General features: G+C 42.2%; 1 long non-coding RNA gene across 1 annotated transcript; it reads left to right on the top strand.

Moving 5' to 3' along the window:
• Window positions 1-289: 289 nt before the first annotated feature.
• On the top strand, window positions 290-5,281 carry LOC126539649 (uncharacterized). Its single transcript, XR_011896089.1, has 3 exons — window positions 290-376; window positions 1,949-1,984; window positions 5,244-5,281. It is a non-coding gene; the product is annotated as an uncharacterized lncRNA (long non-coding RNA).
• The last annotated feature ends 814 nt before the right edge of the window (window positions 5,282-6,095 follow it).

Genomic DNA, 6,095 nt, shown 5'->3' with positions numbered 1-6,095 from the left:
GCTAAGGTTAACACGATGTCAAAGATTCTAGAAGTTGTAGCCCTAATGTCAAGTATTGAACGCAAACTGTTTGTTAGCGGCGGACCTGCCGTGTTTTTTGCTGCCACAATAGCATATTAACGTCAAAGATATATCTGACAGTACTGACACATCCAATGTACCATTTGAAGAACAAAAGTAACAAAGATTGAAGTTCACGATAGCACTCAACGATCGGCTCACCATTCGTCTATGCAACAAAAGAAAACCACAAAATAACGGTTATCTACTTACGAAAGCCGGCGGAAATCTCCAGAGCATCGGTCAAGCAAATTTCCTACTTGTGAGAAGCAAGCAATGATAACTACGTTCCTTTTCGCGTTGGCCTGTATTTCTGGTGCGTTGGAGTTTCTTGATTTCTTGCATACTTTGCTGCTTGCGTTTCCAAACGTTGCTAGAAAGCCTATATTTGCCCTTTATTCTTTATATGTGGTGAAAGTCAAAGTTCTATGTAAAACTCTGATGATTGCGCTTCGCCAGTGGCACTCTAACAAGCAGCGTCAAATCGTTGCACCATGTAGCTGCTTTTAGGTTGAGTGGGCATAGATGAAAGCTTTTGAAAAATAGATATTGAAGTTTGGAGAATCACATGACTCTTAGCGGCTGTAATTGCATCAAATCTAAGTTCGCTTTCTTAAAACAAATTGATATACATCTAAAATGAGCTTAAGCATCCAAATATTTCTCTGCGATAGATCAGTGCATTCTGTTCCCATTTCAAAGTGGCCGAAGAGAAGTTAAGAAATATAACGTCAGTTTTGGTACTCACGTACTTTTACGGTATTCACGGACAACTTTCTGTGGGAATGAAGGAAAAGCTAGAGAGGCAAATTGCGCACAAGTATGAGCGCTTGTGAAAAAGAGTCCTGCATTTTCATCCACATTAGTTTAAGCTGGGGAAGAGAAAACATAAGCACCTTATTGGCAGCAGTTCAATAAGACAAAACACAACCCTGAATGCAAATCCTTACTTATTTTGCAGCTTTTCCTTTCCGCGTCTGGGCAAACGCGAAACCGTCGTACGCGGAAGCTGCGCCGATTCAGCATCCGTACCGAGGCACCTAAAACAGTGTCAGACGCCGGCGTACTACTGGGCGTGGTAACACATGTGCAAAAGCTCCGCCCCCGTAGCTTTCCCTTCATAGCCACAAAACGTTGTCCGCGAGTATAGCGCACTCGTAAAAGATTTACGAATTCTGTGTTCCGCGAAGAAAGGAACGCATGATTTAGCAGGGTGTGTGCCACGACAGGGCAGTGACGGAGGTGTTGGCTGTGTGACTGACAACGGCAACCCTTGTCGCAGAGCAAGTGAGAACGGTTGCCGCTGTCAATTGCACAGGCAACGCCTGCGTCGCTGCCCGGTCACGGCAGCACGCCCTGCTCAATGCTATTTTCGTTTATACACAGAACGTTTGGGAGCACTGCAATCACTGCGCGAAAGTGGACATGTCAGGTGGTATTTTGTATTTCGCTGTCATCTGCAGTAAGCGAGAAAAAAAAAAAAAACTTATACCTAATAGAAAGTTAGGAACTGATTATTTGGAAGTTTTTAAAACAGCCCTACAACTTTTCACTTGAAAATTTTCCCTAACTTCATAGTTTCAGAAGTTGGTTCATTATTCTTGACTAATTGTAAAATTAGACAGTGTGCAAAAAATAGTGTTACTTACACATACAATAACATGCAACACCCATTTCATCGCGTCGTCTTAGAGTGCATCGCCACATTTTTAAGCTCTGGCTAAAGTTAACTGGGCACCCTGTTTATCTCAGCTAGTAATTGCTAGTTGTATGATTATACAAAAATATATTATGCCAGTTCTTATATTGTTGAGAAATAGCCTATTTACTATACGAATGTGCATTCTGTAAGTTTCTGTGTGATAATGTACGTTGCATTTCGTTTCAGCAGCATCGGCCCAAAATGTCAGTAGCTCAACTGAAGGTAAAGTCACCTGTCTTCAATAACCAAATAGTATGCACATGGATGCTTATTATTGTGCGAAGCTTTCGTCACTCCGGTAAAGATATTGTAGCTCTCAAAGAATAGACATCCTTTTCGACATCTTTCTTCCCGTTACAATGGCCTGTGAGTGGCCATTGGGACCTAGATCACCTTGTTGTCAGGTCGATTGTACATAGCAGTAGTTGCGATAGGGTTATGATAAGGCTATTAAGAAAACGCTCTTTATCAGAGCCGCGGATGGTTGTGAGGCGGTTGTCAGAAATCGCTGTATTTACTCTAACCAAGCTAGTTTGCTGGTAGATATTTGATGCTTACCTTCAATTACGGGAGAGTAAGCATATTTTTTAAATTTTTTGTGGGCCTTAAAGTGTGTTGTGTGAGATTTGCACAATTTCCAGATGCGTGCAGAACGTTCCAAGCGTTATGTCATCAATATATGCCATACATCCAGTCCTTTATTTCCCCAGACAAGCATACTACGGAGACAACCTGTATACTTCCGAAAACATTCAAAAGGGCACAAAAATGATCAAAACATAAATTACAGAATGCTGAGGGGGGAAAACTACCTGGTAGCTTTACATACTAACTCACAACCGCTCACTAATGATCGGCACATCTATCTGTCCATGCATTCATCTTGCAAAAAGAGCTACAGACGCATTTCGATTATTGTTGTTCGGAACCACTTCTAAGTGTGTCATTGCTGCTGCAGCTCAAGAGAACACTGACCGTAATTTTTCTTTGTTTTTGACTTTTACGCTTTGCGTCTAATCTGTGTGTAATAGTCAATAAATTGAAATGAGGCATAACTTCATACCAAACACCAGTGAGTGTAGCAAGCTGAAGACCACCCCGTGGGGCAGACGCAACTGACCGGATGCGCAATCTCGTTTACTGACCGGTGACATTGAGTACCACGAATCGAATTGTCATTTGAAAAACTCGTCTGCTCGTCCCAAACGTGTTACATGTTATTGCCGTCACAATTGTGGGCATCGTCATTGGTAATTCAGGCTAGCAACTTTTTGCAACTAGAAAACGGTGGCACTGTAGTTGCAACAAGCAGTTTTCAATTCGTCTCTAGCGGAGCCGCGTATTCGAAGTTGTGGGGATGCAAAGAGCGATACGGGTAGTCTTTAAACACGCTCATTGACTGCCGAAATATGAAGCAAGCAGTTTTTTGTTTCTGTGGTCCATTCATTCTGACCACTCCTGGAAACGCCGTTGACCATTGTTGTCGGGTGCCAGAATAGGTAAAAAATGAAATCATACGGCTGCTGCGATGTCATCTCTTTGCTTTGATGGCCACTGCCGCCGCTGGTACATGCATCCCGCCATAACGGTATACTCAGCATACTGCTGTTGCGCATAGAGAAGCAACTAATCAAGAATCGAAGGAATGGCGTGGTTTCGCGCGCCATCTGTCGCACGTCAATTCACGACACGTGGGAGGGGCGTGCGCGTCTGTGTGCAGTAAGTGGGCTTCGCCTCCAGTTCGGGCGTCCCTGGATTCACGCTCGGAAGACTTCCGGCAGAACAAAGCAAACATTTTTGGATGAGCTCCATTCGTTGTGCACGGACATTGTCAACAGAAGCTTGTCACTGCGAGCGACAAACACTCAGTAATAGCGGCTTTACTGACGCCTCCAATGACCGCCACCGATAGAGTAAGCAGGCCAACGCTGCCAGCCGAAGTCTACCACACTAGCGATCGGTGCGCAGCTTCTTATACAGAGCTCTTGTTGTCAACATGAATACCGATTGCACAATTAAATGGTACATTAATAAATCTAACTGCGAAAGCAAACGTGGAGCCAACAAGCCGCCTTAGTGCGTGCTATCCATCTGCGAGATAAAACGCCCTGGCATTGCTGCTGCCCATCACGCCATTGTTTCAGTGCTGGGGGCCTCTATGCCGAACAGGCAAGCTTTCAAGAAAAATTATTTTATTAACTATTATTTTGCACTATAAAGAAGTTATAACCGTTGTTTATGGCATGGTGAGTGGCGATAAAGGTGAATTCCTTGAGCGTTAGGATCGGACGTGAGATGAACTGTGCCACTGTCGGCTCCGCGTCTGTTGCCGGCAATACCTCACACAGTCAGCGTGAGTTTGTTGCTTGTCTAATCGAAATGTTCGATCGAACAATGCCTCCTAGCGGAAGTTGTGGAAATTGGTTCGTTGCGTTAGCTGGTACAAGTCAGACACGAAATCAGACACCGAAATACTGCAGCTGTTTCTGCAGAAACACATAGAAGACCAACACAACTACAAACAGTGACTATTCTGCCATGCTTCTCGGCTTTATCCCAATAGAAAACTCGACAATTGAGTCAGCAGAATGTGGCACAGGCCAAGGAACTGGTCAACGAGTTATATTGATTACTATGTCGCGAGGTGCTGCAGTGTAGGATCAGTCGCTCACGCTGACTTTAAATTTATATTATGATGAACACAAGTCAATTTTGGCATTAAAACTTTCTCAATGGTACATATGTATGGAGAATATTCGAACAATACACACACGTATAGAGTTTTAAATTTGGTATCAGTCTTCTTGTAAATGTATTTCGCCTCCCTTTGTTAATTGCTTTTTCTGTGTTATAATATCGACAGAGCAGCTTTTTGAGAACATTGCTTATACGTTAGAGGTTTGTCCTGCTCCACTTGAAATTCTGTAATTCTCCCCTGCTACAAGAGAGAAAGCTCTCTTTGCGTAAGATACGCCAGTTAGTACTACGTGCACAAATCCTTCAAATATTTTGGGGTATTATGCCGTAGATATTTCCGTATGTACTGATGTTATTACAATATTGCAAATCTTGCTCAATTCAGTATTGCCGCATGCTGAGAACTGAGTTCACACGCCAATGTATCATCCTTGTTTAAATGCCGGAACACAGCAAATATCACCACGCACATTTTATGTAAAATGTTCAACAACGATTAATATTTTGAATATTGGAAGAGGGACTGTTATAATGCGTTGTTTACGATCTTCAACACAAAGGACATATGCCTGCAGCTACACTGCTGCCACGGTGTCATAATTGCAAGCATGCTTGATTAGTAGGATTTGCCTAGTAATTTTGACGCATTGTTAATTTTTATATAGTGGAATTGCAGTGCTTGTGCTAGGATAACCAATTTTATTTATACCAATTGCACAATTATATCGTACGTAAATAAATCTAACTGCGAAGTGTTTTTTGATTCTTTTTATCTGTTGAACAGGACCAGTCACCAGTAGCACTGGGCCCACTCCTGGAATAGGTGAGGCATTTTCGCTGTGGTCTCTTTTTTTCAACCTATAAGTGTTATTTTGGCGTGCGCATAGATTATAGACGTATGTGCAAAGCAAATTGCTGTAAACAACAGGAGCATAAACATTGGTAGTGTTTCTTATGGGAACAGAATAAGGAACTCAATGACAGAAAAGTTGGCAAGAAAAAAATTAGGTTGGCATGCACAATGATTTCATGGAACCCTATGGTATTATATTATTGTTGCGTTAGCTGAACAAAATTGCAATTAACTTGAAAATACAACGAACACTAGTGACATCGTGTTTATAGAGCAAAATACAACCTCAAGTTTTCCATTACGCGGATTCATTTTTATCACTCGTGGGAACAAACTGCGTTGGTGCTTCTGTATAGAAACGAAAAACCTATATATAGGCAAGCAAGCAGCGACAAATATATGTTGAGAACGATTTGCAAATATGTCAATGCCCTCAGCGGGTGAACGCCCGCCACAAATTTAAAAGCAATATTTGCGACTGCCGATTGGCTCCCCCATCTCATACAATTGTGACAGTTTATTGTTTCCAATAAAAATGTGTTGCGGTTTGCGCACACGGTTCAACTTTTTTCCTCTGTACAGGGCGAGTAGTACGCTTGAAGTTGGAAACTTCATATTTTTTGCATTATTCTACAAGATTGGCGTCGACTTGCTTTAAGTTATGTAGTTAGAAACTTTATCATTAGACCAATTTATACATGCTCGTATGTGAGAGTGGATGCTCTTGCCCTCAAAACAAGCTTATAACTACACGAGAATCAAAATGTCGAGATTTTGTGGACC

This window comes from Dermacentor andersoni, chromosome 8 (assembly GCF_023375885.2).
Source record: "Dermacentor andersoni chromosome 8, qqDerAnde1_hic_scaffold, whole genome shotgun sequence".
Taxonomy (NCBI): Eukaryota; Metazoa; Arthropoda; class Arachnida; order Ixodida; family Ixodidae; genus Dermacentor; species Dermacentor andersoni.
This window is presented reverse-complemented; position numbering and strand designations above follow the sequence as displayed.